The 26,416-nt window shown below is 42.5% G+C and overlaps 1 long non-coding RNA gene across 1 annotated transcript in view; it reads left to right on the forward strand.

The window, feature by feature from the left end:
• The window catches only part of LOC142291444 (uncharacterized), a 181,342-nt gene extending 156,222 nt beyond the window's left edge, over positions 1 to 25,120 (forward strand). The window contains exon 3 of the long non-coding RNA XR_012750484.1: positions 23,894 to 25,120. This is a non-coding gene — a long non-coding RNA (uncharacterized LOC142291444). The remainder of the gene's footprint in view (positions 1 to 23,893) is intronic.
• The last annotated feature ends 1,296 nt before the right edge of the window (positions 25,121 to 26,416 follow it).

The raw sequence follows: 26,416 nt of genomic DNA on the forward strand, positions 1-26,416 counted from the left end.
TTTTGTTATATATATAGATGTTGTTGTGTGTAGTTACCAAGTGTTTGTAAAGGGCGCTGTAAATGTTCTGGGTGTTGTCTGGGTGTGGCGGTGTGAGAGAGCGGTGTTGTTTGTGTGTTGCGTTGTTTGTGGAGCACTGTGTGTATGTGGTGCTGTGAGTGTTGTGCGGTTTGTGTGGGTATGTGTGTGTGGTGCTGTGTGTGGGGTGTGTGTGTGTGTGTGTGTGTGTGTGTGTGGGGTGTGTTATGATTTGGAACCATGGAAGACAACTAAAAATCATTGGTAAAAGGTGACAAGAGCATTGGCAACTAATCTGGCCGCCATCCCCTTACTAACATCACAAATAGAAGTAGCCAAGAGGTGAACTAACATCCTGTGCACCGCGAACCCAGCCGGAGAACTAGCTATCCTAAAGGAAGGAAAGATGAATAACTCTCTGCCTCAGAAAATAGATAAAGAATAGCAAGCCCCCCACATTCAAAGACTGCGGTGATATAGGAAAACACAATACACAGATAGATGATAGGATTAGCAAAAGGTGAGGCCACACTGACTAAATAGGACAGGACAGGAAAGGGACTCATGGTAGCCAGAGAAAAACCCTGCAAAAATCCAACAACCTGATAGTACAAAAAAGCCCTCAGATCGCTAGATCTGAACTCTGTCCTATACCAGGCGCTCTTGTCATACCAATGAACAGAAATCAGGAGCCATTACAAATTCAAGAAGCAACAAGCACATAGACTTATAGGAGCAATACTCCAAACATAGCTGCAGGGAGCTTTAAAGCTAAGCAACTGAGAGGGAAGATCCCTGCATGCAAATAAGCTGAAAACAACCACAGTAAATGACAAACTTAGATAAGAACAAAAAGAACCAAACAAAAATAAAGATCCAAGCACTTATCTGGGGTAGATGTAGTCTGGAGCAGGATGAAGCAGGCTGGTGAAAAAAGAACAACTGACATCCGGCATAGCCTGCTATCAGACCAGGGTTTAAATAATCAGAGAGTTAGCAATGGAAACGCCCATTGCTCAACACACCTGGTCTCTGTCCAAACCATTCCTGGCAACAAGTGGGAGCCCCACAGCAGCCAAAGCATAACTGACATTCAGAACAGGGGTGTGTGTGCGTTTTGGGGGGAGGTATGTGTTGTGTAGTGTGTGTGTGTTGGAGGAGTAGTCCTGGAGAGAGAGGAGGATAATAGTAGGAGCAGTCCTGGGGGAAGAGGAGTATAATAGGAGGAGTAGTCCTGGGGAGAGAGGAGGATAATAGGAGTAGCCCTGGAGGTGAGGAGTATAATAGAAGTAGTCCTGGGAGGAGGAGTATAATAGGTGGAGTAGTCCTGGGGGGAGGAGTCTAATAGGAGAAGTAGTCCTGGGAAGAGGAGTATAATAGGTGGAGTAGTCCTGAGGGGACATGTCTAATAGGTTGAGTAGTCCTGAGGGGAGGTGTATAGGTGCCCAATGTGTGTCGAGGCGTGGCCGAGCGAGAAAAGCGTGAGGGGGGCGTGGACGAGTGGGCAAAGCATGTGGGGTCGTGGACGAGTGGGCAAAGTGTGTGGGGGGTGTGGACGAGCAGGCACAGTGTGTGGGGGGCGTGGCCAAGTGGGCACAGTGTTCAGGGGGCATGGCCAGGCCGAGCCAAAAGGCCAATGCGTGTGGGGGCGTGGCCGGGGCGAGCAGCCAATGCGTGCGGGGGGAATGGCCGGGCGGAGGCAAACGGCCAATGCATGTGGGGGGCGTGGCTGGGCCAAGCCGAGCGGCCAATGCGACGGTTGTCACTGTAATAACTCATTTTGGAGCAAGACAGACAGAATAAGGCAATTATATATATAGATAACGTGGCGGACATTACACAGCAACATGGGGAACATTATAAAGCAACATTGAGACATTATAAAGCAGAATGGGGCATATTACACAGCAGCATGGGAGACATAACACAGCAGAATGGGGTATATTACAAAGCAGAATGGGGATATTACAGAGCACCAAGGGTTTATTATACAGCAAAATTGGAGAAATTATACAGCAAAATTGGGGATATTACACAGCAGAATGGGGGATAATACAGAGCAGCATTGGCTATGTTACAAAGCAGCATGGGAGATATTACACAGCAGCATGGGAATACTACACCGCAATATGGGCATATTACACAGCAGCATCAAAGACATACAGCAGAATGGCAGATATTACACAGTAGCATGGAGGATAGTACACAGCAGAATGGAACATGGCATAAAACGTTCGCCACTTTTTTCAGAAAAACTTCCGATTTTTTTTTAACCCCTTATATAAAAGTAAACCTATACATGTTTGGTGTCTACAAACTCACACTGACCTGAGGCATCACACCCCCTTATCAGTTTTACCATACAGTGAACACAGTGAATAAAATATCTAAAAAACTATAGTGCTTTCGCACGTTTTTGCAATTTTTCTGCATTTGGAATTTTTTTGCCGTTTTCCAGTACACTGTATGGTAAAACTTGTAATTTCATTTAGAAGTACAGCTCGTTCCGCAAAGAATGAGCCCTCACATGACCATATTGACTGAAAATTAAAAAAGTTACGTGTCTCAGAAGAAGAAGGGCGAAAAAAACGGAAAGCGAAAAATCGGCCAGTCGTGAAGGGGTTAAAAAGCAGAATGGGGGATATTATACTGCCGCATGGGTGACATTATGCAGCAGAATAGGGATATTACACAGCAGCATGGGGAATATCACATAAGAGCATGGGAAACATTATACAGCAGAATGGAGATATTACACAGAAAAATGGGAGGCATGCTGCAGAATGGCAGATAATACACAGTAGCATGGAGGACATTATACAGCAGAACGGGGGGATATTACATAGCTACATGGGGAACATTATACAGTTGAATGGGGGATATTACACAGCAGCATGAGGGACATTATACAGCAGAATGGGGATATTACAAAGCAGCATGGGGGACATTACAGAGCAACATGGGGGACATTATACAGCAAAATGGGGGATACTACAAAGCAGAATGTGGGATGTTACATAGCAGCATGGGGGATATTACACAAGAGCATGGGAGACATTACACAGCAGAATGTGGATATTACACAGAAAGATAGGAGGCATGCTGCAGAATGGCGGATAATAAAAATTAGCATGGAGGACGTTATACAGCAGAATGGGGGATATTACACAGAAGCATGGGAAACATTGTAAAGCAGAATGAGGCATATTAAAAAGCAGCATAAGTGACATTACACAGCAGCATGGGGTACATTACACAGCAGCATAGAAAACATGACAGAGGAGCATGGGAGACATTATAAAGCAGAATGGGGGTATATTACACAGCAGCATAGGGGAGATTACACCGCAGCATGGGAAACATTACGCAACAGCATGTGGGACATTACACATCTACATGGGAGACATTATACAGCAGAAAAAGGGATATTACACATCAGCAAAAGGGAACATTACACAGCAGCTTTTGGAAGATTACACAGCAACCAGGGGGATATTATACAGCAGAATAGGGGATATTACACTGTAGCATGGGGAACATTACACAGAAATATTTGGGGACACCATACAGCAGAATGGGAGATATTACAAAGCAAAAAGTGGGATATATTACACAGCAGCATGGGAGACATTATACATTATACAGAAGAATGGGGGTATTACATAGGAGCATGGGATATATACAGCAGAATGCCAGATATTACACAGTAGCATGGAGGACATTATACAGTAGAATGGGGAACATAAGAAAGCAGAATAGGGTTTATTATACTGCACCATGGGGTATATTTTCACTGAGCCATAGATCCTGAAAAATGAGAACACTACGGGTCACGGAACATGGCATAAAACGTTCGCCACTTTTTTTCAGAAAAACTTCCGATTTTTTTAACCCCTTATATAAAAGTAAACCTATACATGTTTGGTGTCTACAAACTCACACTGAGCTGAGGCATCACACCCCCATATCAGTTTTACCATACAGTGAACACAGTGAATAAAATATCCAAAAAACTATAGTGCTATCGCACGTTTTTGCAATTTTTCTGCATTTGGAATTTTTTTGCCGTTTTCCAGTACACTGTATGGTAAAACTTATAATTTCATTTAGAAGTACAGCTCGTTCCGCAAAGAATGAGCCCTCACATGACCATATTGACTGAAAAATAAAAAAGTTACGTGTCTCAGAAGAAGAAGGGCGAAAAAAACGGAAAGCGAAAAATCGGCCAGTCGTGAAGGGGTTAAAAAGCAGAATGGGGGATATTATACTGCTGCATGGGTGACATTATACCGCAGAATGGAGATATTACACAGAAAGATGGGAGGCATGCTGCAGAATGGCAGATAATACACAGTAGCATGGAGGACCTTATACAGCAGAACGGGGGGATATTACATAGCTACATGGGGAACATTATACAGTTGAATGGGGGATATTACACAGCAGCATGAGGGACATTATACAGCAGAATGGGGATATTACAAAGCAGCATGGGGGACATTACAGAGCAACATGGGGGACATTATAAAGCAAAATGGGGGATACTACAAAGCAGAATGTGGGATGTTACACAGCAGCATGGGGGATATTACACAAGAGCATGGGAGACATTATACAGCAGAATGGAGATATTACACAGAAAGATGGGAGGCATGCTGCAGAATGGCAGATAATACATAGTAGCATGTAAGACATTATACAGCAGAACGAGGGGATATTACATAGCTACATGGGGAACATTATACAGTTGAATGGGGGATATTACACAGCAGCATGAGGGACATTATACAGCAGAATGGGGACATTACAGAGCAACATGGGGGACATTATACAGCAAAATGGGGGATACTACAAAGCAGAATGTGGGATGTTACACAGCAGTATGGGGGATATTACACAAGAGCATGGGAGACATTATACAGCAGAATGGAGATATTACACAGAAAGATGGGAGGCATGCTGCAGAATGGCAGATAATACACAGTAGCATGTAAGACATTATACAGCAGAACGAGGGGATATTACATAGCTACATGGGGAACATTATATAGTTGAATGGGGGATATTACACAGCAGCATGAGGGACACTATACAGCAGAATGGGGATATTACAAAGCAGCATGGGGGACATTACAGAGCAACATGGGGGACATTATACAGCAAAATGGGGGATACTACAAAGCAGAATGTGGGATGTTACACAGCAGCATGGGGGATATTACACAAGAGCATGGGAGACATTACACAGCAGAATGTGGATATTACACAGAAAGATGGGAGGCATGCTGCAGAATGGCGGATAATAAAAAGTAGCATGGAGGACGTTATACAGCAGAATGGGGGATATTACACAGAAGCATGGGAAACATTGTACAGCAGAATGAGACATATTAAAAAGCAGCATAAGGGACATTACACAGCAGCATGGGGTACATTACACAGCAGCATAGAGAACATGACAGAAGAGCATGGGAGACATTATAAAGCAGAAGGGGGGTATATTACACAGCAGCATAGGGGAGATTACACCGCAGCATGGGGAACATTACACAACAGCATGTGGGACATTACACAGCTACATGGGAGACATTATACAGCAGAATAGGGGATATTACCCATCAGCAAAGGGAACATTACACAGCAGCTTTTGGAAGATTACACAAGAACCAGTGGAATATTATACAGCAGAATAGGGGATATTCCACTGTAGCATGGGGAACATTACACAAATATTTGGGGACACCATACAGCAGAATGGGAGATATTACAAAGCAAAAAGTGGGATACATTACACAGCAGCATGAGAAACATTATACAGAAGAATGGGGGTATTACATAGGAGCATGGGATACATACAGCAGAATGCCAGATATTACACAGTAGCATGGAGGACATTATACAGTAGAATGGGAAACATAAAACAGCAGAATAGGGTTTATCATACTGCACCATGGGGTATATTATACAGAAGGATGGGGGATAGTACACAGCAGCATTGCGGACATTATATAGCAGCATGGGGGACATTTTACAGCAGAATGTCGGATATTACAAAACAGAATGGGGATATTACACAGCAGCATGGGGGATATTACATAGCAGAATGGGGGATATTACACAGCAGCATGAAGGACATTATACAGCAAAATTGGAGACATAATACACCAGAATGGGGGGATATTAGAAAGCAGAATGGGGCATATTACACAGCGGCATGGGATATATTACACAGCATAATTGGGGATATTACACAGGATTATGGAGATTTTACACAGCAGCATGGGAGACATACCGCAGAGTGCAGATATTACACAGTAGCATGGAGAACATTACACAGCAGTAGGGGGGACATTTACACAGCAGAATGGGGGATAGTACACTGCAGCATGGGGGATATACAGTAGAATGGGGTATATTACACAACAGCATTGGGTACATTATACAGCAGCATGGGGGTGAATTACACAGCAGCATTGGGTACATTATACAGCAGCATTGGGTAGATTACACATTAGCATAGGGAACATGACAGAGGATAATGGGAGACATTATACAGCAGAATGGGGGTATATTACACAGCAGCTTAAGGAAGATTACACCGCAGCATGGGGGACATTACACAGCAACATGCGGGACATTATACATCAGAATAAAGGGATATTACACTGTAGCATGGTAGAAAATAGACACCAACATGGGGGATATTACAAAGCAGAATGGGGGATATTACACAGCGGCATGGGAGATATTATTCAGCAAAATTGGAGACATTTTACAGCAGAATGGGGGATATTACACAGTAGCATGGGCAGGGCTGTATTTGGCCATCATGCTGCCCTAGACACTTTATGTGGTCGCACCCTTTACTGACAACGTAAAATTATGATTTTGTGCACGCGACATCTAAGACACCACTCTAACACACTTGAAAAAGTGCTAAATGCCATAGGAATAAAGATCTGCACTTGCTGCGCATACGTTCAGTTTTATTTTGCTTATTTTAACAGCTTCAAGTTTTCAAAGACACCAAGTGGTTAAAACAGGTATTTGAACCATTTTTCATGCTGTTGCCACCAAGAAGTCGCTGACTAGTACTTAAAACAATTTCAATTTAAAAAAGATGCCAGTGTTTCGTAACCTGCCCTCCTCCTGAAAAACTCCATAGATTCACAGATGTGTAAAAGGCCATGGTGTGCACACACTCAAACCTTTCACATTCCCTTCAGTTTAAGTAGTTAAGGCGCTTGTACACAGACTACAGTTGGCTGAACCCGGAGATAGACAGGCTCGGCCGACAGTCTGATTGTCAGAGGAGTGATGACCCAGCAGGTCCAATTTTGGACTGTGAATCCTTTTCTCTCTAAGAGGTGAGCCACTGCCAGAGATGTGTAGTAGCGTCTGTCTCATAGAGAACACGACCACTCAACAAAGTGAATGCTCCTGTGTATGTGAGAATCAGGGAGACAGCTGCCAGCAGCATGATGGGAAACCTGTCTATAGTGTATGGGAGAGTCAGGGAGATAGCTGCCAGCCAAAATGATGGGACACCTGTGTATAGTGTATAGGAGAGTCAGGCAGGATAACTGCCAGCCGCATGATGGGACACCTATCTATAGTGTATGGGAGATATAATGATCTACTATTAAATCTAATAAATTAAATATTGCTACATCTACACAAATACATCACCAGAACCAACCTCAAATCACGATAACATTACCAATACCACAATCTGTATATGACAACATCTCCAGAACCGACTTCAAATCACAACTACATTATGAGAACCACCATTTGCACACTGCTACATCACCAGAACCACGATCTGCACACTGCTGCTAAATTACCAGAACCGCCATTTGTATATAAATGCGTGATCAGAACCAAGCTAAAATCACTACTACATCACCAGAACCATCATTGGTACATGACTACATTACCAAAATCAAGCTCAAATCACTACTACGTCACCAGAACTAAAGCTAACCCAACATAAAATTGTCTGGCATGAAACTGCAGCTCCTAGTATGTATGTAACAAAAATAAGGAGATACCAGGATTTGTTACCAGCCATCATCAGACTGCGCACAATACAGGAACCATAGTACTGTTAAACATTTAAAAAAATACCTTCATTTTTGGGAGATATCTTCTATGTTTTAGGTACATTAATTCTGAGCACATTTATGTGGGTCTGGGTCCTGAGACCCCCGTAAATTGCTCAAAAGACCCCTTAGAAGTGCACGGCTCAGGAGACAGGACTACATTCTACAGCATTCGCTCTGTGCTGTGTGTGCTCTTCTAAAAGAGCTTTTCAGCTATTTTTGGGAGTTTCAAGAACAGATTCTTCACCAATCTGCTCAGAATTATTGGGCATAAAACAAAAAATTCTCCCAAAAGTTTTGTTACTTTTTAAGGAGCACTTTGATCTGCCCTGAGAAGGGCAGATCAAAGTATTGTAGTGTGCTTGCACAGGACCTCAATGCTGGCTACTGTGGATGACGTAGAATGCATCATGCACCCAGGATTCAGAAGAAGGAGGACAAAGATAGTTGAAAGAAGAGGCGCCGCTATTGGAGAACGGAGAAACCCATCCGACCAGTCTGCACCGCATCGCCCTTTAGGTGAGTATTATAAGGTGATTGTTATGTTCTACACAGCGGCCTGGGGTCTTATCTACAGCATGTTAGAATGCTGTACATAAGAGCCCACTAGGGGTGGCCGCAGCTTATAGTCACCAAATCTGGTGACAGGTTCCCTTTAAAGAAGCACTCCGGTCATTTTTTTCCCCTAAAAAATTATTGTTCAGCTCACCTTTCTTCCTATGCCACAAAATCCGAGGGGTGCTCGTGGTCCGCTGGTCAGAGAGGGATCAGTGGTCATTTTAGATAAAACTCTTTATGAAAGAGAAATATCCACCATACTAAATGACCACTCTACCTAAAGGCGTTTGAACAAGGACCCAACAAATATTTTTTCTACCAAATTACAGAATATTCTACAACAAGGTTAAGATTGGGGGATTCTAAACAAGAAAACCTAGGAATACCTCATGGTGGATACTCCTATTTGCCCTATCTTTCAGAGTCTACCCAAAGTTCACAAGGACACCTTCCCCCCTCCGTTAAAACCCATTGTTGCTAGCACGGCATCGCTAACCAGCCACCTTTCAAATTGGTTGGACAATATTCTACAACCGCTCATGAAGCGCACCGTCGTTTACATAAAAGGACACAAAAAGCATCCTCCAGAATCTTAAGGAGATGAAATGGACTGAACATTCCTTTTGGATTACTAGCGTTGTAAAGGAAAAGAGCCCTAAGACTGAGCACCCCTACAGTACCTCACGTCTCATTCTGAGTCCCCTACATTGCTCCACTCCATACTGAGCCCACCCATGCTGCCCCGTTTCCATACTGAGACCTCACACTGCGCCTGTTCATACTGAATCCCCATGCTAGCTCTTTTTCGAAAATGAGCTCCCAATCCTTCCCCCTCTCTATACTTAATGCATTGATACACACGTCATTTCTGGGGTGGTGCACTAGTAGGGTCCCAAACCGTATCAAATAGTTGTAGAAACTTGGCACTCAAGATCAACGTGAATAGTGTTTTTTATTATAAAGAACTTGTAGGACCAGCACAAGCACATCACTGCCACATAGACAGCGGTGGACACCATGTCATACCGGGCTACGCCGCTCGCCATGCTACTTTACAGTCATATGAAAAAGTTTGGGCACCCCTATTAATGTTAACCTTTTTTCTTTATGACAATTTGGGTTTTTGCAACAGCTATTTCGGTTTCAAATATCTAATAACTGATGGACTGAGTAATATTTCTGGATTAAAATGAGGTTTATTGTACTAACAGAACATGTGCAATCCGCATTTAAACTAAATTTGACCGGTGCAAAAGTATGGGCACCCTTATCAATTTCTTGATTTCAACACTCCTAACTACTTTTTTACTGACTTTCTAAAGCACTAAATTGGTTTTGTAACCTCATTGAGCTTTGAACTTAATAGGCAGGTGTATCCAATCATTAGAAAAGGTATTTACGGTGGCCACTTGCAAGTTGTTCTCCTATTTGAATCTCCTATGAGGAGTGGCATCACGGGCTCCTCAAAACAGCTCTCAAATGATCTGAAAACAAAAATTATTCAACATAGTTGTTCAGGGGAAGGATACAAAAAGTTGTTTCAGAGATTTAAACTGTCACTTTCCACTGTGAGGAACATAGTAAGGAAATGGAAGAACACAAGTACAGATCTTGATAAACCCAGAAGTGGCAGGCCAAGAAAAATAGCAGAAAGGCAGAGAAGAAGAATGGTGAGAACAGTCAAGGACAATCCACAGACCACCTCCAAAGACCTGCAGCATCATCTTGCTGCAGATGGTGTCAATGTGCATCGGTCAACAATACAGCGTACTTTGCACAAGGAGAAGCTGTATGGGAGGGTGATGCGAAAGAAGCCATTTCTGCAAGCACGCTACAAACAGAGTCGCCTGAGGTATGCAAAAGCACATTTGGACAAGCCAGTTACATTTTGGAAGAAGGTCCTGTGGACTGATGAAACAAAGATTGAGTTTTTTGGTCATACAAAAAGGCGTTATGCATGGAGGCAAAAAACCACGTCATTCCAAGAAAAGCACTTGCTACCCACAGTAAAATTTGGTGGAGGTTCAATCATGCTTTGGGGCTGTGTGGCCAATGCTGGCACCGGGAATCTTGTTAAAGTTGAGGGTCACATGGATTCAACTCAGTATCAGCAGATTCTTGACAATAATGTGTAAGAATCAGTGACGAAGTTGAAGTTACGCAGGGGATGGATATTTCAAGACAATGATCCAAAACACCGCTCGAAATCTACTCAGGCATTCATGCAGAGGAACAATTACAATGTTCTGGAATGGCCATCCCAGCCCCCAGACCTGAATATCATTGAACATCTGTGGGATGATTTGAAGCGTGCTGTCCATGCTCGGCGACCATCAAACTTAACTGAACTAGAATTGTTTTGTAAACAGGAATGGTCAAATATACCTTCATCCAGGATCCAGGAACTCATTAAAAGCTACAGGAAGCGACTAGAGGCTGTGATTTTTGCAAAAGGAGGATCCACAAAATATTAATGTCACTTTTATGTTGAGGTGTCCATACTTTTGCACCGGTCAAATTTTGTTTAAATGCGGATTGCACATTTTCTGTTAGTACAAAAAACCTCATTTCAATCCAGAAATACTACTCAGTCCATCAGTTATTAAATATATGAAACTGAAATAGCTGTTGCAAAACCCCAAATTGTTATAAATAAAAAAGGTTAACATTAATAGGGGTGCCCAAACATTTTCATATGACTGTACTTTCTGAGTACGCTCTGCACGCACTGATTAAGGTCTTTTGACCGAAATATCTGTACTTGTGCTGGTCCTACAAGTTCTTCACAATAAAAACCACTGTTCACATTGATCTTGAGTACCAAGTTTCTACATCTACCCCTCTCCATACTGAGAACCCCAACATACTGAGTCCTTACACTTTTCCCCATCGATTTTATCTTTTGCACTATCTTACACTCTGTAAGCCTCCCTAAACCCACCATCTACAGCAATAGGACCCCTAAACCTTCCTCTACAGCAATAGTCCCCCTAACTCCCCCCCAGCAATAGGCCCCTTAAACCCCCCTCCTACAGCAATAGGACCCTAAACACTCCTCCTACAGCAATAGGCCCCCTAAACCCCACCTCCTACAGGGATACTCTCGATAAACCTCCCGCCTACAGCAATAGGCTCCCTAAACACCCCTCCTACAGCAATAGACCCCCTAACTCTAAGACTATACTAACAGCCCCAGCTCCCCAACCACTGTCTAGAGTCATAGGCTCACTAATCCCCAGACTACAATAACAGACCGCTTAATCCTTAGTCTTTAGCCTCTGCCTGTCCCCCCCCGCAATCACCAGACTATAGCCTCTACCTGCCCCTCCCCCGCAATCCCCAGACTATAGCCTTTACCTGCTCCTCCCTCGCAATCCCAACTATATCCTATGCCTGCCCCTCCCCCGCAATCCCCAGACTAAAGCCTTTACCTGCCCCTTCCTCGCAATCCCGACTATAGCCTAATCCTTCCCCTCCCCCACAATCCCCAGACTATAACCTCTGCCTGCCCCTCCCCTGCAATCCCCAGACTATAGCCTCTGCCTGCCCCTCCCCCACAAACCTCACATTGGAGCCTCATGGGAGACATTACACAGCAGAATGAAGGATATTACAACTTAGTATTGAGTACATTATACAGCAGCATGGGAGGAAATTACACAGCAGCATGGGGACAATATACAGCAGAATGGGGGATATTACCAAGCAACATGTGGGACATTATACAGCACAATGTGGGATATTACAAAGGAGAATGCGGGATATTACACAGCAGCATAGGGGACATTACACAGCAGCATGGGGGATATTACACAGCCTTATGGGGGACATTATACAACAGAATAGGGGTATATTACAATGTAACATGGCGGATATTACATAGCAACATGGGGGGACATTATACAGCAGAATGGTGGATATTACAAAGTAGAATGGGCAATATTACACAGCAGAATGGGGCATATAAAACCACAGCATGGGATATATTACACAGCAGAATTTTGATTTTCCACAAAAGCATGGGAGTCATACAGCAGAATGACAGATATTACACAGTAGCAAGGAGGACATTATACAGCAGTAGCTGGGACATTACACAACAGAATGGGGGATAGTTCACTGCAGCATTGGGGATATTATACAGCAGCATGGGAGAAATTACACAGAAGCATGGGGAAGATTACAGAGGAACATGGGAGACATTATACAGCAGAATGGGGTATATTACACTGCAGCATAAGGGACATTACACAGCAGCATGGGGGATATTATAAGGCACAGTAGGGAAATATTACAATACTAGAAGGTGGCCCGATTTTAACGCATTGGGTATTCTAGAATTTATTGTGTAGTTAATGTATGATTTTTGTTATATATATAGATGTTGTTGTGTGTAGTAACCAAGTGTTTGTAAAGGGCGCTGTAAATGTTCTGGGTGTTGTCTGGGTGTGGCGGTGTGAGAGAGCGGTGTTATTTGTGTGTTGCGTTGTTTGTGGAGCACTGTGTGTATGTGGTGCTGTGAGTGTTGTGCGGTTTGTGTGGGTGTGTGTGTGTGTGGTGCTGTGTGTGGGGTGTGTGTGTGTGTGTGTGTGTGTGTGGGGGGGGTGTGTTATGATTTGGAACCATGGAAGACAACTATAAATCATTGGTAAAAGGTGACAAGAGCATTGGCAACTAATCTGGCCGCCATCCCCTTACTAAACATCACAACTAGAAGTAGCCAAGTGGTGAACTAACATCCTGTGCACCGCGAACCCAGCCGGAGAACTAGCTATCCTAAAGGAAGGAAAGATGAATAACTCTCTGCCTCAGAAAATAGATAAAGAATAGCAAGCCCCCCACATTCAAAGACTGCGGTGATATAGGAAAAAACAATACACAGATAGATGATAGGATTAGCAAAAGGTGAGGCCCTACTGACTAAATAGGACAGGACAGGAAAGGGACTCATGGTGGCCAGAGAAAAACCCTGCAAAAATCCAACAACCTGATAGTACAAAAAAGCCCTCAGATCGCTAGATCTGAACTCTGTCCTATACCAGGCGCTCTTGTCATACCAATGAACAGAAATCAGGAGCCATTACAAATTCAAGAAGCAACAAACACATGGACTTATAGGAGCAATACTCCAAACATAGCTGCAGGGAGCTTTCCAGCTAAGCAACTGAGAGGGAAGATCCCTGCATGCAAATAAACTGAAAACAACCACAGCAAATGACAAACTCAGATAAGAACAAAAAGAACCAAACAAAAATAAAGAGCCAAGCACTTATCTGGGGTAGATGTGGTCTGGAGCAGGATGAAGCAGACTGGTGAACAAAGAACAACGGACATCCGGCATAGCCTGCTATCAGACCAGGGTTTAAATAAGCAGAGAGTTAGCAATGGAAACGCCCATTGCTCAACACACCTGGTCTCTGTCCAAACCATTCCTGGCAACAAGAGGGAGCCTCACAGCAGCCAAAGCATAACTGACATTCACAACAGGGATGTGTGTGCGTTTTGGGGGGAGGTATGTTTTGTGCAGTGTGTGTATGTTGGAGGAGTAGTCCTGGGGAGAGAGGAGGATAATAGTAGGAGCAGTCCTGGGGGAACAGGAGTATAATAGGAGGAGTAGTCCTGGGGAGAGAGGAGGATAATAGGAGGAGCAGTCCTGGGGGAAGAGGAGTATAATAGGAGGAGTAGTCCTGGGGAGAGAGGAGGATAATAGGAGTAGCCCTGGAGGTGAGGAGTATAATAGGAGTATTCCTGGGAGGAGGAGTATAATAGGTGGAGTAGTCCTGGGGGGATGTGTCTAATAGGTTGAGTAGTCCTGAGGGGAGGTGTATAGGTGCCCAATGTGTGTGGGGGGCGTGGCCGAGTGGGAAAAGCGTGAGGGGGGCGTGGACGAGTGGGCAAAGCGTGTGGGGGCGTGGACGAGTGGGCAAAGTGTGTGGGGGGCGTGGACGAGCAGGCACAGTGTGTGGGGGCCTGGCCAAGCGGGCACAGTGTGCGGGGGGCATGGCCAGGCCGAGCCAAAAGGCCAATGCATGTGGGGGGCATGGCTGGGCCGAGCGTCCAATGCGTGCGGGGGGCATGGCCGGGCAGAGGCAAATGGCCAATGCATGTGGGGGGCGTGGCCGGGCAGAATGGGAGATATAACACAGCAGTATGGGAATACTACACCGCAAAATGGGCATATTACACAGCAGCATCAAAGACATACAGCAGAATGGCAGATATTACACAGTAGCATGGAGGATAGTACACAGCAGAATGGGGGATATTACAAAGCAGAAAGGGGATATTACACAGCACCAAGGGGAATATTACACAGCAAAATGGGGATATTATACAGCAGCATTGGGTAGATTATACAGCAGCATGAGTTAAATTACACAGCAGTATAGGGACAATATACACAATATACACAATATACATATAATGGGGACATTACTCAGCAACATGGGAGACATTATACAGCAGAATGGGGGGTATTACAAAGTAGAATGTGGGATGTTACACAGCAACATGGAGGACAATATACAGCAGACTTGGGATACTAGACAGCAACATGGGGAACATTACAGACCAACATGGGGGACATTACACAGCAGAATGTGGGATATTGGCAAGCAGAATGGGGGATATTACATAGCAGCATTGGGTACATTATACAGCAGCAACAGGAGAAATTGATCGGTAGCATGAGGGACATTAACCCCTTAACGACTGCGGGCAGTAATATTACGTCCTAGCGGTCATAACGTTACTGCCCATGGTCTGCCGGCGGCAGCATGACACGGTCGGGCGCACATCTCAGCTGATTTTCACAGCTGAGATGAGTGCCTGCTAGGCACGAGCAGAATCGTTATCTGCTCGTGCCGTTTAACCCCTGAAATGGCGCTGTCAATATGTGACAGCGCCATTATAAACGCGATCGCTGTAATGTTTTACTTACCGCCCGATGCCGGAAGTCACGTGACATGTCACGTGACTTCCGGTGGTTGTCATTGTAGCACAGGGTCACGTGATGACTCCTATGCTAGACATGAACCACTTTCAGTTTCACTTTTACCGGAGGCCAGTGAAGCAGGAAGTGATCGTATCTGCTGTTTACAGCTGTATAGCTGTGTTCAGCAGATAGTGCAGAGCGATCGGATTGCTGCAGAATGGCGGATACGGATAATAAAAAGTAGCATGGAGGACGTTATACCGCAGAATATGGGATATTACACAGAAGCATGGGAAACATTGAAAAGCAGAATGAGGCATATTAAAAAGCAGCATAAGTGACATTACACAGCAGCATGGGGTACATTACACAGCAGCATAGAAAACATGACAGAGGAGCATGGGAGACATTATAAAGCAGAATGGGGGTATATTACACAGCGGCAAAGGGGAGATTACACCGCAGCATGGGGAACATTACGCAACAGCATCTGGGACATTACACATCTACATGGGAGACATTATACAGCAGAATAAGGGATATTACACATTAGCAAAAGGGAACATTACACAGCAGCTTTTGGAACATTACACAGCAACCAGGGGGATATTATACAGCAGAATAGGGGATATTACACTGTAGCATGGGGAACATTACACAGAAATATTTGGGGACACCATACAGCAGAATGGGAGATATTACAAAGCAAAAAGTGGGATATATTACACAGCAGCATGGGAGACATTATACATTATACAGAAGAATGGGGGTATTACATAGGAGCATGGGATACATACAGCAGAATGCCAGATATTACACAGTAGCATGGAGGACATTATACAGAAGAATGGGGAACATAAGAAAGTAGAATAGGGTTTATTATACTGCACCATGGGGTATAGTTTCACTGAGCCATAGATACTGAAAAATGAGAATGCTACGGGTCACGGAACATAGCATAAAACGTTCGCCACTTTTTTCAGAAAAACTTTAGAATTTTTTTAACCCCTTATATAAAAGTAAACCTATACATGTTTGGTGTCTACAAACTCACACTGACCTGAGGCATCACACCCCCATATCAGTTTTACCATACAGTGAACACAGTGAATAAAATATCTCAAAAACTATAGTGCTATCGCACGTTTTTGCAATTTTAATGCATTTGGAATTTTTTTGCCATTTTCCAGTACACTGTATGGTAAAACTTATAATTTCATTTAGAAGTACAGCTCGTTCCGCAAAGAATGAGCCTTCACATGACCATATTGACTGAAAAATAAAAAAGTTACGTGTCTCTGAAGAAGAAGGGCGAAAAAAACGGAAAGCGAAAAATTGGCCAGTCGTGAAAGGGTTAAAAAGCAGAATGGGGGATATTATACTGCCGCATGGGTGACATTATGCAGCAGAATGGAGATATTACACAGAATGATGGGAGGCATGCTGCAGAATGGCAGATAATACACAGTAGCATGTAAGACATTATACAGCAGAACGAGGGGATATTACATAGCTACATGGGGAACATTATACAGTTGAATGGGGGATATTACACAGCAGCATGAGGGACATTATACAGCAGAATGGGGATATTACAAAACAGCTTGGGGGATATTACAGAGCAACATGGGGGACATTATACAGCAAAATGGGGGATACTACAAAGAAGAATGTGGAATGTTACACAGCAGCATGGGGGATATTACACAAGAGCATGGGAGACATTACACAGCAGAATGTGGATATTACACAGAAAGATGGGAGGCATGCTGCAGAATGACGGATAATAAAAAGTAGCATGTAGGACGTTATACAGCAGAATGGGGGATATTACACAGAAGCATGGGAAACATTGTACAGCAGAATGAGGCATATTAAAAAGCAGCATAAGGGACATTACACAGCAGCATGGGGTACATTACACAGCAGCATAGAGAACATGACAGAAGAGCATGGGAGACATTATAAAGCAGAAGGGAGTATATTACACAGCAGCATAGGGGAGATTACACCGCAGCATGGGGAACATTACGCAACTGCATGTGGGACATTACACAGCTACATGGGAGACATTATACAGCAGAATAGGGGATATTACACATCAGCAAAGGGAACATTACACAGCAGCTTTTGGAACATTACACAAGAACCAGTGGAATATTATACAGCAGAATAGGGGATATTCCACTGTAGCATGGGGAACATTACACAAATATTTGGGGACACCATACAGCAGAATGGGAGATATTACAAAGCAAAAAGTGGGATACATTACACAGCAGCATGAGAGACATTATACAGAAGAATGGGGGTATTACGTAGGAGCATGGGATACACAAAGCAGAATGCCAGATATTACACAGTAGCATGGAGGACATTATACAGTAGAATAGGGAACATAAAACAGCAGAATAGGGTTTATCATACTGCACCATGGGGTATATTATACAGAAGGATGGGGGATAGTACACAGCAGCATTGCGGACATTATATAGCAGCATGGGGGACATTTTACAGCAGAATGTCGGATATTACAAAACAGAATGGGGATATTACACAGCAGCATGGGGGATATTACATAGCAGAATGGGGGATATTACACAGCAGCATGAAGGGCATTATACAGCAAAATTGGAGACATTATACACCAGAATGGGGGATATTAGAAAGCAGAATGGGGCATATTACACAGTGGCATGGGATATATTACACAGCAGCATGGGAGATATTACACAGCATAATTGGGGATATTACACAGGATTATGGAGATTTTACACAGCAGCATGGGAGACATACCGCAGAGTGCAGATATTACACAGTAGCATGGAGAACATTACACAGCAGTAGGGGGGACATTTACACAGCAGAATGGGGGATAGTACACTGCAGCATGGGGGATATATAGTAGAATGGGGTATATTACACAACAGCATTGAGTACATTATACAGCAGCATGGGGTGAATTACACAGCAGCATTGGGTACATTATACAGCAGCATTGGGTAGATTACACATTAGCATAGGGAACATGAAAGAGGAGAATGAGAGACATTATACAGCAGAATGGGGGTATATTACACAGCATCTTAAGGAAGATTACACCGAAGCATGGGGGACATTACACAGCAACATGCGGGACATTATACATCAGAATAAAGGGATATTACACTGTAGCATGGTAGAAAATACACAGCAACATGGGGGATATTACAAAGCAGAATGGGGGATATTACACAGCGGCATGGGAGATATTATTCAGCAAAATTGCAGACATTTTACAGCAGCATGGGGGATATTACACAAGAGCATGGGAGACATTACACAGCAGAATGTGGATATTACACAGAAAGATGGGAGGCATGCTGCAGAATGGCGGATAATAAAAAGTAGCATGGAGGACGTTATACAGCAGAATGGGGGATATTACACAGAAGCATGGGAAACATTGTACAGCAGAATGAGGCATATTAAAAAGCAGCATAAGAGACATTACACAGCAGCATGGGGTACATTACACAGCAGCATAGAGAACATGACAGAAGAGCATGGGAGACATTATAAAGAAGAAGGGGGGTATATTACACAGCAGCATAGGGGAGATTACACCGCAGCATGGGGAACATTACGCAACAGCATGTGGGACATTACACAGCTACATGGGAAACATTATACAGCAGAATAGGGGATATTACACATAAGCAAAGGGAACATTACACAGCAGCTTTTGGAACATTACACAAGAACCAGTGTAATATTATACAGCAAAATAGGGGATATTCCACTGTAGCATGGGGAACATTACACAAATATTTGGGGACACCATACAGCAGAATGGGAGATATTACAAAGCAAAAAGTGGGATATTTTACACAGCAGCATGAGAGACATTATACAGAAGAATGGGGGTATTACATAGGAGCATGAGATACATACAGCAGAATGCCAGATATTACACAGTAGCATAGAGGACATTATACAGTAGAATGGGAAACATAAAACAGCAGAATAGGGTTTATCATACTGCACCATGGGGTATATTATACAGAAGGATGGGGGATAGTACACAGCAGCATTGCGGACATTATATAGCAGCATGGGGGACATTTTACAGCAGAATGTCGGATATTACAAAACAGAATGGGGATATTACACAGCAGCATGGGGGATATTACATAGCAGAATGGGGGATATTACACAGCAGCATGAAGTGCATTATACAGCAAAATTGGAGACATTATACACCAGAATGGGGGATATTAGAAAGCAGAATGAGGCATATTACACAGCGGCATGGGATATATTACACAGCAGCATGGGAGATATTACACAGCATAATTGGGGATATTACACAGGATTATGGAGATTTTACACAGCAGCATGGGAGACATACTGCATAGTGCAGACATTACACAGTAGCATGGAGAATATTACACAGCAGTAGGGGGGACAGTTACACAGCAGAATGGGGGATAGTACACTGCAGCATGGGGGATATACAGTAGAATGGGGTATATTACACAATAGCATTGGGTACATTATACAGCAGCATATGGGGGTGAATTACACAGCAGCATTGGGTACATTATACAGCAGCATTGGGTAGATTACACATTAGCATAGGGAACATGACAGAGGAGAATGGGAGACATTATACAGCAGAATGGGGGTATATTACACAGCAGCTTAAGGAAGATTACACCACAGCATGGGGGACATTACACAGCAACATGCGGGACATTATACATCAGAATAAAGGGATATTACACTGTAGCATGGTAGAAAATACACACCAACATGGGGGATATTACAAAGCAGAATGGGGGATCTTACACAGCGGCATGGGAGATATTATTCAGCAAAATTGGAGACATTTTACAGCAGAATTAGGGATATTACACAGTAGCATGGGCAGGGCTGTATTTGGCCGTCATGCTGCCCTAGACACGTTATGTGGTCGCACCCTTTACTGACAACGTAAAATTATGATTTTGTGCACGCGACATCTAAGACACCACTCTAACACACTTGAAAAAGTACTAAACGCCATAGGAATAAAGATCTGCACTTGCTGCGCATACGTTCAGTTTTATTTTGCTTATTTTAACAGCTTCAGGTTTTCAAAGACACCAAGTGGTTAAAACAGGTATTTGAACCATTTTTCATGCTGTTGCCACCAAGGAGTCGCTGACTAGTACTTAAAACAATTTCAATTTAAAAAAGATGCCAGTGTTTCGTAACCTGCCCTCCCCCTGAAAAACTCAATAGATTCACAGATGTGTAAAAGGCCATGGTGTGCACACACTCAAACCGTTCACATTCCCTTCAGATTAAGTAGTTAAGGCGCTTGTACACAGACTACAGTTGGCTGAACCCAGAGATAGACAGACTCGGCCGACAGTCTGATTGTCAGAGGATTGATGACCCAGCAGGTCCAATTTTGGACTGTGAATCCTTTTCTCTCGAAGAGGTGAGCCACTGCCAGAGATGTGTAGTAGCGTCTGTCTCATAGAGTACACGACCACTCAACAAAGTGAATGCTCCTGTGTATGTGAGAATCAGGGAGACAGCTGCCAGCAGCATGATGGGAAACCTGTCTATAGTGTATGGGAGAGTCAGGGAGATAGCTGCCAGCCAAAATGATGGGACACCTGTGTATAGTGTATGGGAGAGTCAGGCAGGATAACTGCCAGCCGCATGATGGGACACCTATCTATAGTGTATGGGAGATATAATGATCTACTATTAAATCTAATAAATTAAATATTGCTACATCTACACAAATACATCACCAGAACCAACCTCAAATCACGATAACATTACCAGAACCACAATCTGTATATGACAACATCTCCAGAACCAACCTCAAATCACTACTATATCGAGAGAACCACCATCTGCACACTGCTACATCACCAGAACCACGATCTGCACACTGCTGCTACATTACCAGAACCGCCATTGGTATATGAATGCATGATGAGAACCAAGCTAAAATCACTACTACATCACCAGAACCATCATTGGTACATGACTACATTACCAAAATCAAGCTCAAATCACTACTACGTCACCAGAACTAAAGCTAACCCAACATAAAATTGTCTGGCATGAAACTGAAGCTCCTAGTATGTATGTAACAATAATAAGGAGATACCAGGATTTCTTACCAGCCATCATCAGACTGCGTACAATACAGGAACCATAGTACTGTTAAACATTTAAAAAAATACCTTAATTTTTGGGAGATATCTTCTATGTTTTAGGTACATTAATTCTGAGCACATTTATGTGGGTCTGGGTCCTGAGACCCCCGTAAATTGCTCAAAAGACCCCTTAGAAGTGCACGGCTCAGGAGACAGGACTACATTCTACAGCATTCGCTCTGTGCTGTGTGTGCTCTTCTAAAAGAGCTTTTCAGCTATTTTTGGGAGTTTCAAGAACAGATTCCTCACCAATCTGCTCAGAATTATTGGGCATAAAACAAAACATTCTCCCAAAAGTTTTGTTACTTTTTAAGGAGCACTTTGATCTGCCCTGAGAAGGGCAGATCAAAGTATTGTAGTGTGCTTGCACAGGACCTCAATGCTGGCTACTGTGGATGACGTAGAATGCATCATGCACCCAGGATTCAGAAGAAGGAGGACAAAGATAGTTGAAAGAAGAGGCGCCGCTATTGGAGAACGGAGAAACCCATCCGACCATTGTGCACCGCATCGCCCTTTAGGTGAGTATTATAAGGTGATTGTTATGTTCTACACAGCGGCCTGAGGTCTTATCTACAGCATGTTAGAATGCTGTAGATAAGAGCCCACTAGGGGTGGCCGCAGCTTATAGTCACCAAATCTGGTGACAGGTTCCCTTTAAAGAAGCACTCCGGTCATTTTTTTCCCCTAAAAAATTATTGTTCAGCTCACCTTTCTTCCTATGCCACAAAATCCGAGGGGTGCTCGTGGTCCGCTGGTCAGAGAGGGATCAGTGGTCATTTTAGATAAAACTCTTTATGAAAGAGAAATATCCACCATGACCACTCTACCTAAAGGCGTTTGAACGATGACCCAACAAATATTTTTTCTACCAAATTACAGAATATTCTACAACAAGGTTAAGATTGGGGGATTCTAAACAAGAAAACCTAGGAATACCTCATGGTGGATAGTCCTATTTGCCCCATCTTTCAGAGTCTACCCAAAGTTCACAAGGACACCCTCCCCCCTCCGTTAAAACCCATTGTTGCTAGCACGGGATCGCTAACCAGCCACCTTTCAGATTGGTTGGACAATATTTTACAACCGCTCATGAAGCGCACCGTCGTTTACATAAAAGGACACAAAAAGCATCCTCCAGAATCTTAAGGAGATGAAATGGACTGAACATTCCTTTTGGATTACTAGCGATGTAGTGGAAAAGAGCCCTAAGGCCTCTGCCACACTCACGTGTAAAAAACGTACGTTTGGTGTAGTCCGTTTTTTGTGTCCGTGTTCCGTATTTGCAGTCCGTTTTTCCCCTCCGTGTGGTGTCCGTATGCATATCGTGTGTCATACGTGTGTACGTGTGTGCGTTTTCCTGTGCGTGAAATACGTCAGTGTGTGTTCCGTGTGCAGTCCGTTTTTTGTGCGTGTTTCACATGTTTCACACATTGAGATAATGGTGATTACTTGGAATTAAATGACACATAGGTGTATGTGATTAGGACATAAATATAAGTTAACTATAAACTGTTTCCTGCTTGTATTATGCCTTGGAGCACCTATGTGTTGAGACAAAATTGTCGCAATGCCATTATCCACGGAGGCCTTAGTGTTTTTATGTTGGATTATATCTCGTCGTTTTGGCGTTCGACGCCACATGTTGCAATATGATAATGTAAGAAGAACCAGATTGTGGGTGCATCCACTAATGATGATGCGGCCTATGCATGGTCATTTCCATACTTTATTTTTTGAGTTACGGAATTTCCCAGATAAGTTTTTTTCATACTGCCGGTTGTCAGTTGAGAGTTTTGATTACTTACTAAATATTTTACGACCTCATTTGCAACATCAGGACACTTGGATGCGGCTTTCCATTTCCCCAGAGGAGAGATTTATGGTGACTCTGAGGTATTATATTTGTTATTTTTGTAATTTGTGTAAATGTGTTATTTTTCACATTGAAATGTGTAATTGATCTTTATTGATCTAATCTCATTTTTGATTCAATGTTTGTGTTTTCTTATGATTGTTTTAATTTAAAAAAACATAGTGTTAATTGTAAATCATTGTTTGTCTTGTTTTCATAGATTCTTGGCGACTGGTCAATCTTTTAGTGCTTTACATTTTGATTTTTTGTTGGGTCGATCAACCATTGCCGTTATAGTACGTCACACATGCGACATGATATGGCAACATTTAAAAGAAGAAATGATGCCTCAGCCAAACAGAGAAGATTGGTTGAAAATCTCTAAGGGCTTCAAGGACTCTGTTGACTTTCCTAACTGCATAGGAGCTTTGGATGGCAAGCATTTCAGAGTTAAAAAGCCACCAAACTCTGGGTCACCTTATTTCAATTTTCATAAGTTTTTTTCCGTTGTTATTTTGGCATTGGTTGACACAGAATACCGATTTATTTATGCAGACATTGGGGCCTATGGTAGTGCCTCAGATGCCCGTATTTTTCGTTCATCAAGATTAGCCCAACGCCTGCAAGAAAATTCATTATTGATCCCCCCTCCAGTTGCCCTACCTGGTACATCTGGACCGTTGGCACCATATGTGATGGTAGCAGATGCAGGATTTGCATTATCCAAACATGTTATGCGACCATATCCAAGGAGATCCATTGATGACAGGAAACAGTACTTTAATAATCGGCTAACTAAAGCAAGACGTTATGTGGAGTGTGCATTTGGTATTTTAGCTAACAAATGGCGCATTTATCAGACAACGATTCAGTTGCAGCCAACCTTTGTCACATCTGTACTCAAGGCTACCATAGTGCTTCACAATTACTGTCGGATACATGAAGGAGGAACTTATGTGGATGATGAATTTCAGATAAACCATGTTGTTAATCCCACAGGTGAACCTATGTCTCATAATTCCGTGACATCTGGTTTACAAATTAGAAATTTATTTACTGATTACTTTAATTGTTTTGATGATACTAATAATAGTGTTGATTGTTAAGATTGTGATGGTTTTTTGTTGATAAAAATATAAATTTTTTTTATTATAGGAACTTGGTTAATTTTTCTCAACATCTAAGAGCTTAAATCGAACTAGTATTAAAGGGCAAATGCGTTAATCATAAACTGACATTTCTGTTAGCAACATGGTTTTCTGAATGTTGTATGTATGTGTATGTACATTTCTGTGTTACTATCATGTTTTAGGAAACTTATTTCAAACTTACAACATTAAAAATGTTAATCGTCTATTGAAAAAATGCAATATTATTAATAAATATCAATAATAAACATGTTTCTTTTCTTCAAAAACAGAATCTTTTATTAAGAATAAGCATATTAATCCATAAAGTAAGGATGTTATTTTTTCACATCCACATTAAAAATGTACATATTGTTCATTTTGTGTTAAATTTTTCTAAATGTAAATTTTGATGCTATTCTTCATAACATACAAAATATACTTTACATACAAGAGTAATTGTAAAGAAAATGTGTGCATTGCTTACAATGTAGAAAAATGTCGGCCAATTAAGTTGCTATCATGTTGGACATTGACATAGACCAAAAAATTGTAAACTGTGTTTTCAGAATATTAGAACTAATCTAACCATCAAATTGGTTGGGTAAAAATGTGTTCATAAAATTCCAAAAATAAAGGCCATAAAACATATATGTGATCCGTCACTAAGTATAATCACACATGTTTTTAAAATCTTTTCAACTCTGAGTTTGCACATTTTTGGAAATCCCTCTTTTTTAACATTTTGACACATTCATCAGATTTGTTGTTTGATTGTTAAGATTAACAAAAATGTGCATCACAAGTCAACAAGATCTTCTAGTGAAGTAACCTGAGTGTTGCTGAGTATGTTGTTTTGTGTGGCCTCAGAAATGGTATTTTCAGGAATGGAAACAGTTGTTTGCTGAACAACATTCCTATTACTAGCTACAGTAGTGTGTGGAACAGTCTGTTGCATGCTGGTTTGTCCCAACACATTGCCTGTGGTTGAGTACACCTGTGGATCTACATGGGTAATTGGGTATTGTGTGTGTGTATGTTGTTGACCTTGAGGATAGTTGACTGATGTTTGTAAGTGTGGTGTAGGTAACATAGTTGAGATTGGATAATGAGGCATCATGAATGATTGTGGGTATGTTGAACCTGGAAACAAATTAGGTAAACCACCAATATTTGTGGGTTGAGTAAAGTAACTAGTAGTTTGAGTTGGTTGTAAATTCATATAGTTCATGGGTTGCTGAGAGGTAGCACTTTGTACTGTGCTTAAGGCACCAGTATTGGTTGCAACATACCCTTGTCTAATTGGTGTTGGGAATAACGTACTTGAAGCAATTGAAGGTTGTCCAGATTGTTGTAATAGTGGATTATTGACTATTACAGTTGCCATTGTTGTTTGTGTTGAAATTGTATTTTGATTGTCTGTTGTGTTTGGGACTGTATGTTGTTGCATAATGGTACGCCAATTTTCTATGGCCTCATACACTCTCACTGGTTCCTGTTCTGCCTGACTAGCTGACAGTAGGGTAAGCATAGCAGCTCTTACACGTTCCTGCCTATCTGAAGGAATTTTGGTTAAGCTAGTAGATAAAGACCGACAAAAACGCTCGGCATCTGTT

This window comes from Anomaloglossus baeobatrachus, chromosome 2 (genome assembly GCF_048569485.1).
Source record: "Anomaloglossus baeobatrachus isolate aAnoBae1 chromosome 2, aAnoBae1.hap1, whole genome shotgun sequence".
Taxonomy (NCBI): domain Eukaryota; kingdom Metazoa; phylum Chordata; class Amphibia; order Anura; family Aromobatidae; genus Anomaloglossus; species Anomaloglossus baeobatrachus.